Raw genomic sequence first — 6,752 nt, 5'->3', positions numbered from 1 at the left:
CTACAGTGGCTGCAGATAGCTTTATAGTGCTGTGCTTTAACCTGTTGTGCCATCAGGGAGGGCCTATTCATCTAAATTTAAAGGAAACCTTTAATAAGAAGAATTTTTGCCAAAATGAAGAAAGTGACATTCTGATAGTCAGGGAGATGGTAAGTATGTGGGAACAGCATGGCAACATTAAACAGATGAGGCCTTGTCTTTCTTTCACAAAATGTGAAGAGAGCTATTCACCTGTATTGCATTTGCTTAAGCTTATTAGGAAAGAAAGGGAAAATTAAGTGGTGACAGCTATGCTTTTAGAAGGAGAGTACCAAGATAATTCAAAATGAGTTTTATGCTAAAAATCTGGGGATCTCATTATTCACTTATATGGCATAATGCATGAAGAACATTATGGCAGACGTCTTTGCTTGCCCAAGGTGAGTATTTTTACTTAACTTCAAGTTTATGACAACCTCTTCAAGTGTTGAAAATCCCTGTGTTGCAGTAATAAAATTGCTCTATCAAATTATATATATATACCTTGATGTTAGAGATTAAAGGTTCTCTAATTATGCAAACTCCTCACATGAATGTCCTCTGTGCCCATGGCTAAGACTCTCTCTCCATCCTGGCTTGCTGAAGTGGGTGTAGGGAGTCTTTGAACTACTGGATAGATGAAAGCAGCCAAGTTTTTTGTTTTGTTTTGTTTTTTTCCCTAAGAACACTGATATTTCTTGGAGGATTAAGAAATCGAAAACATGGTTTTGTATTAAAACACTTTAACATAAGTTATGAAATCCATGGCATATTATAAGACAAAAAAGGTATCAAACAAACCCAATGTTCAACCTTGTGGACTTTGCCCTGGTTATTACCCAAGACTTCATTCTCTTTGTCTTTTAATGGGAGCTTTTAGAAACAAACCTACTGTTTGCTGCCAAAGCTTACAAATTTGATAGACTCAACTTCTCATCACCTTCTCTTAAGTTTAAGCCGCTGTTAGCTGAATTGATTGCTTGTTCTTCCCTTAGAACAAAAGAAGTTGGTTGTTTGATATTTTTTGATGTGATGATCTTACCCCTTTATTATAAGAAGCAGTGGATAATGGCAGTGTTTATTAGATCTGGACAAAAACCCTGGTCTTTTTTACTAACCCCTTGTCTTATATTGTATAATTTTTCCCCTCTGTGCTCCTTGTCTGTAAAGTTAGAAGACTTGAGACTTGTATTAAACCATGTATGTGAATAATGAAATCCCAAATTTTTAGCATAAAAACTCATTTTGAATGATCTCTGTATGCTCCTTCCAAAAGCAAATTTGTAAACACTTAACAGTTAGCATTATTATTGTTGTTATATTATCATTATTGTTAATTTTCAATTGGAAATGGTCCTAAGACACTTTTGACCATGTTGTTACCAGAAAAACATGGCATCAATTAAGGGTAATAACTTTCTTGTGAAAGAAGATGAGCCATTTGTCTTATAGAGTTTCCAAAAGTCTAGTTTCTACTCATTGCATTTCCTGAGAATTTTAACCTTTTATTTTCTCTTTGTTTTGGTCCTTAGTTTTGGGTTCTCAATCAGTCTGGGATTCTAGGACTTTGATAAAATGTATGCCTTCTGATTTGGATATGACTACCTTGGAACTTGATGGTGTCTTTCTATCAAGAGACATAGACTATCTGGTTCTCTCTTTTAAGGATGTTAGTAGCTATTGGTGATCTGGATCCAAACTCATTATGAGTTGCACAATGGTGACATTCTAAGTACTTCACATTCCTTATAAGTATAATCTGAAATATTTCTATAACGTTCCCTTATCTACTCTTTGGTTATCCAGTGCTATTTGCATGCTTTACACATTTCAATTCAATACAAGAACTGATATTTTAACCAGATACTTAAACGTAGCACATTAATGCTTCCAGGGATTTTCAATTTAATACAATTCAACACATTACTTTATGGATGAAGAAACAGGCCCAAAGAGGTTTTCTAATTAGTTTTCTCATTTCTAAAGCTTATTGTAGTTATCAGAGTCCCAACAAGAAACAGGATAATTTGAGGGGGGTTTATTTACAAAAGAGACTAATTTCAAAGGTGTAGATAGAGGGAATAAGGGAACTCAGTGGATAATGCAGATACTTGAGAAACAGCTTCAGAACTGTCATTCCTTCTAGATGCCCAAGGACAAGGTGGGGGGACAGTTCTGAGACACTGGAAGAAAGTGAATCCTGTAGGACCTGCTGCCTTGAGATGAGCCACGACTTCCTATTGAGGAGCAGAGCCAGCCTGAGGTGAGTCATAGCACCCCTACATCTTTCCTCCCTCAGACCCCCTGCCAGGACTCCCCATCTCCCCATTAGCCAAATCCAGTTGGCAGACAGAAAGCATGGAAGCCCACTGATTTTATTCATACAAATCAGTTTCCCAGGACAGAGACTAGGGAATTTCAAATGGCTAGTAGTTTTGGAGGGAAAACTCAGGAACAGGTGAATTCATGTACTTGTTCCTATCCCACCATTCTACCATGAATTCAGATGTTTCCCTATATCTACAATTTATATTGTAGAAATAACCCATGATCCAGATGATGTTTGATGCTTCTGTAGGGAATTTTGTTGAATGACTGAAATTACCTTATCCTATCTGGGGTTTTGAGATTGTTTTTCTGAGTTACTCAGATGTCTGGAGACAGGATTGCTTTCCTTGCAAAGGTTATGTTGATTCTAGCTCATCCTTATGTTTAGGTTATCTCCTCTTTATTTTTGTCCTACAAGGTGTTAAAAATGCAGCTCAGCCTTCCTGCTGTCTAATTCAGATCAGATCCAGAAAAACTGCCAGGCCAAAAGCAGCTCTTGCTGGCAATTCACCCTCTTAATCTTTGTTTTCTCTTTCAGAATCTGGCCAGGTATTCCTCCTTGCCTCACAGTTTTTTTATGCCTAGGTTTTGTCCAGCATTCTTAGTCTTCTTCAAAGAGAGGGCTGATCAGAATTACTGAATCTGTCATAAACAAAAGAAATCTCTCAATATTTCTCCAACTCTTATGGAAAATTTTGTGCTCTAAGGGGTTTCCTACAGTCACTATCTCTAAGTAGAAGTGTAGTGAGCTCTGAATGGCAGCATAATTCTGAATAATAAACTTCAGAGGTTCTGCTACTATGTCTTTTAAGTGTAAATATGTCATGGACACTTTACAATATTATAATTCTATCACTAATGACTGTAATTTAATAATGCCTAAAGGTTCCAGAAAAAACTTGCCATTTGTGTAGCACCTAAATGATAGTTCCTTGGGTTCCTTTTTGATTCCTCAGAAGTTCTTAGTTTTAACAAATATTACGCATATATTTGAGTAACATATCTCGTTTTTTTAGACATCCATGTTCAATTGCATTGTAATGCAATGTTCTCTATGTCAGACTGTGGAATAATGTTCTTTTAGAATACAGTGGCAGAGACATAGTTTTTAATATGAATATGTATACTTCAATGGGTTTTCTTTTTATTTTGAAAGTCAAAACAATACAGCTAAATTTAATGTCAATTGTATAACATCCCAGAGGCTTCTTTCCACTTTTTGGGTTTTCTTACTAATCTCTAGTCATTACACTTACCTGCTTACCTTGTTTCATGTAGCCTGAAATGCTTTTATTTTATATTCTCATTTATCTGAGGATAAAAAGAAAAGAGCAAACCTAGCTCTGAAAGCAAAATTAGCTAGCTAGAAGATCCTCACCTATCTAAGGTTTAAGATCCACCATTTTGCTTGTCAAGAACAAACATGAAAACCCAAAATAGGCAATACTTTTTCTGCTGTCCACCACTACTTTTTCATATTAGAAAAAGGCGTTCTGTCTACAGAGACAAATTGTAAATTCCTCTGGATGATTAAATCAGAAAAAAGGTTTTGGTTCCCAAGATGAGACCTCCAAGAACATCAGTCAGATGGGATTCCATTGGTCCCATGCTTGTGCTCTTTTGCCGGTACACAGTTTCCACATTTAAGTCATAAACTGATCCATCTGAATTTCTGTATATTCAGCAATCAGCCATGGAAATGGAAATGTCACATGCTGAAGACTAGAAGCTTAAACCATACCATGTAGGTAGGGAGAGAGCCTTGGGACAAGAGAAGCACTTTCAGCATTGCTCTGAGTGTGAGTGCCAGTCATCATTAACATTGTTAAAGTTATTACATCCATCCAACCTAAAGCAAGTAGGCAAAGTAAGAGAAAAAAATTGTGTATGAAAAAGACTTTGAAAGGATCTGGAAGGGAAGCAAATATGAAATGGGGGCCTTTCCTGGTGGCGCAGTGGGTTAAAACAGCACTATGAAGCTATCCACAGCCACTGCAGCAAGAGTTCCATACCCCGCTAGGGAGCTGACCCACGTGTCACAGCAGACCTATCCTGTCTTGCCCACTGCTCCCCTCAGCAGTGTATTTCAGTACTTCTGCGTATTCTGCTCTCTACTCTGTCTCTGTTTCTAACCCCCTCACAATCTGGCCTGTACCCAGTTATTGTATGCATGAATGAATAAATCTTTTAAAACTGTGAAATGACCTAAAAAGTTGTGGTTTTGTGAAAATATGTTTATATATAATCTTAGACCTTATTTCTGTAGCGAAGCACCATTGGAGAATTAAGGTGCTCTCATTTTCCAGACGTGGTCCTAATAAATCTCCAGTGTTCACTGATTTGATGAGAATGGGGTGGATGGAAGATTATCTGCTCCCACCGGTTACCTGCTTCTCAGTTGTTGGATTTATCAAAGTTGAATATCAATATTTTGTTTCAGTACGATCAGGGTTTCAAAATACCTACTTTCCTATTGTTATCAAGTCCAAAAGAAGAATATAAAGTTTTCTTAATATAAATTTACTTTTATCATTTTACAAATATTTAGAAAAATCCTATGTCATTTCCCTTCACTCAAGATGCACTTGTGTAGCTATTAGGTGTATTTCCTTCTTTTAACTCTTAACTACTCAAATCTTTCATCTTTCCTTTCCCCAATTTGAAGACAACTGCGTTTATTCTTCAATTTCTTTTTTTCCTGTAGAACTCAGTCTCAGTTCCGGAGGGTGGGAAGTTCAAAACTTTTTTTTTTATTTATTTATTGGTGCATACAGAACTGGGGTACAGGCCAGAGGCTCAGGGATGGTGAGAGGCTTCACCAGAGACAGAGTGGGGAGCAGAACAGGCAGATCGACAAAGTACACTGCTGAGGGGAGCAGCGGGCGGGTCAGGAGAGGTCTGCCGCGCCATGTGGTCACCTGCGGGGCAGGCGGGGATGGAACTCATGCAGAAGTGGCTTTAGCTTCTCAGTGCTGTGTTTTAACCCGCTGTGCCACCAGGGAGGGCCGAGAAGTTCAAAATTTTTTACTGATTCTCCTAACAGCATTCAGGAGGCTTTTAGAACTTACACATCTGTTTTTTTGCTGCTCAAGTAAATACATACTTTTGATTGTTCTTAAGCAATCTAGGCATTCCCCCTTTCCTTGCCCGGTGCGATTTTAAAAACAGAATAATTCACTTAATTTCCTCCTTTGATCTGGCTATGACTGACCAAGTGTGGGGTACAGTCCTAGTTTTTCCACTGCAAGTATTGATGTGCTGGGGGAGGCGGGCACTCGGGTTTAAGACCTTAAAGCACTTGAAGTCAATCAATAACTCATTAATAACAATACAAAGTACTGGATACTTTTAAATGAAAAATATACGGGGCAGACCTATTAAATTTGGCTTACCACTTCCGGAGCGCCCGGTTTAGGCCCCGGCTCCTGAGCGTAATTTAAAAATCTTCCCGCCGCGCGCCACGCGGATCTCCCCAAGCCTCCCTTGCCTGGCCGCGCGCGGCACCCCACTGCGCCGCCGAGCGAAACCAGCAGGGGCCGGAAGGGGGCGCCCTGGCGGCGAAGAACGTGCAGAAGCCTCTCGGGCCGGCTCAGAAGACCCGGGGATTCGCTGGGAAGACTTTTGCGCCATCCCGCCGTCTCGCGCGTGGCGGGCTTTTGCCTACTCCAGGTCCTCGGGGGCGGCAGCGGAGGGCGAGCAGTGGCCGAAAGAGGCCCCGCGCCGCGCTCGGGACTGGGCAGAGGTCCGCGAGCCGCGGCGCGATCGGTTTCGTCCGGACTGGAGCTTCCCAGCAGCGCCCTCCCCCGGGGCGGGCCCTGACTTTCGGTGCCGCGGCGAGTGGGCGGCCAGGAGCCGGTGGCCGCCACGGTGAGACTCGCGAGGCGAGGCTGGCGCTGGGACGCCGCGGCTCCGGCGAGCCGTGGAGCAGCGAGGCCGGGGGAGGAGGAGGAAATCGAGCCGAGGAGCGGGTGCTGCCGCCGAGGGGGAAGCGGATCCTTGGGGCGGCGGCTGCCACGGTTCCCGGACGCGGCCGGGGCGCCCGCCGGCCTGTCAGGTGCCGACCAGTCAGGTGCTGGCCAGGTAGCTCCCCACCCAGAGGGCAGCTTCCCCGACCCCTCCCGGAGCTGCCGGCGCGGAAGGAGTCGGGGCTGCGCGCTGCGCGAACGGGGCGCACCGCACCCCGAGCGCGGCGCCCTTGAGCCACACCGCGGCTCAGGTTCGCGAGTCGACCTGTCGGCCCGCCGAGAAAAGGAAGCGCGGTCCCTTCCCGCTCGCGCCGGCTCCCCACCCCTCGTACTCTCCACCCCGCAGCGGCAAGCGGCGCGGCCACGGAGGCGCCGAGGAAAGGCGAGCCGCCGCCCGGCAGCGGCGTCCCTTCGGGGGAAAGGGCGCCCGAGAGGAGGCGG

At 43.3% G+C, this 6,752-nt stretch overlaps 1 protein-coding gene across 2 annotated transcripts in view; it reads left to right on the top strand.

The window, feature by feature from the left end:
• The first annotated feature begins 2,174 nt into the window (after window positions 1–2,174).
• The window catches only part of MAP3K5 (mitogen-activated protein kinase kinase kinase 5), a 198,912-nt gene continuing 194,334 nt past the window's right edge, over window positions 2,175–6,752 (top strand). For both annotated transcript variants that reach the window (XM_004673883.2, XM_012722711.1), the window contains exon 1: window positions 2,175–2,281. The gene's annotated coding sequence lies outside the window, so the exon portion shown is untranslated. The remainder of the gene's footprint in view (window positions 2,282–6,752) is intronic.

The sequence above is a fragment of the Condylura cristata genome, unplaced genomic scaffold (genome assembly GCF_000260355.1).
Source record: "Condylura cristata isolate star-nosed mole 26May11 unplaced genomic scaffold, ConCri1.0 scaffold00001, whole genome shotgun sequence".
Classification (NCBI taxonomy): domain Eukaryota; kingdom Metazoa; phylum Chordata; class Mammalia; order Eulipotyphla; family Talpidae; genus Condylura; species Condylura cristata.
The sequence above is the reverse complement of the archived record's forward strand: the minus strand, read 5'-3'. Positions and strand labels throughout refer to the sequence as shown.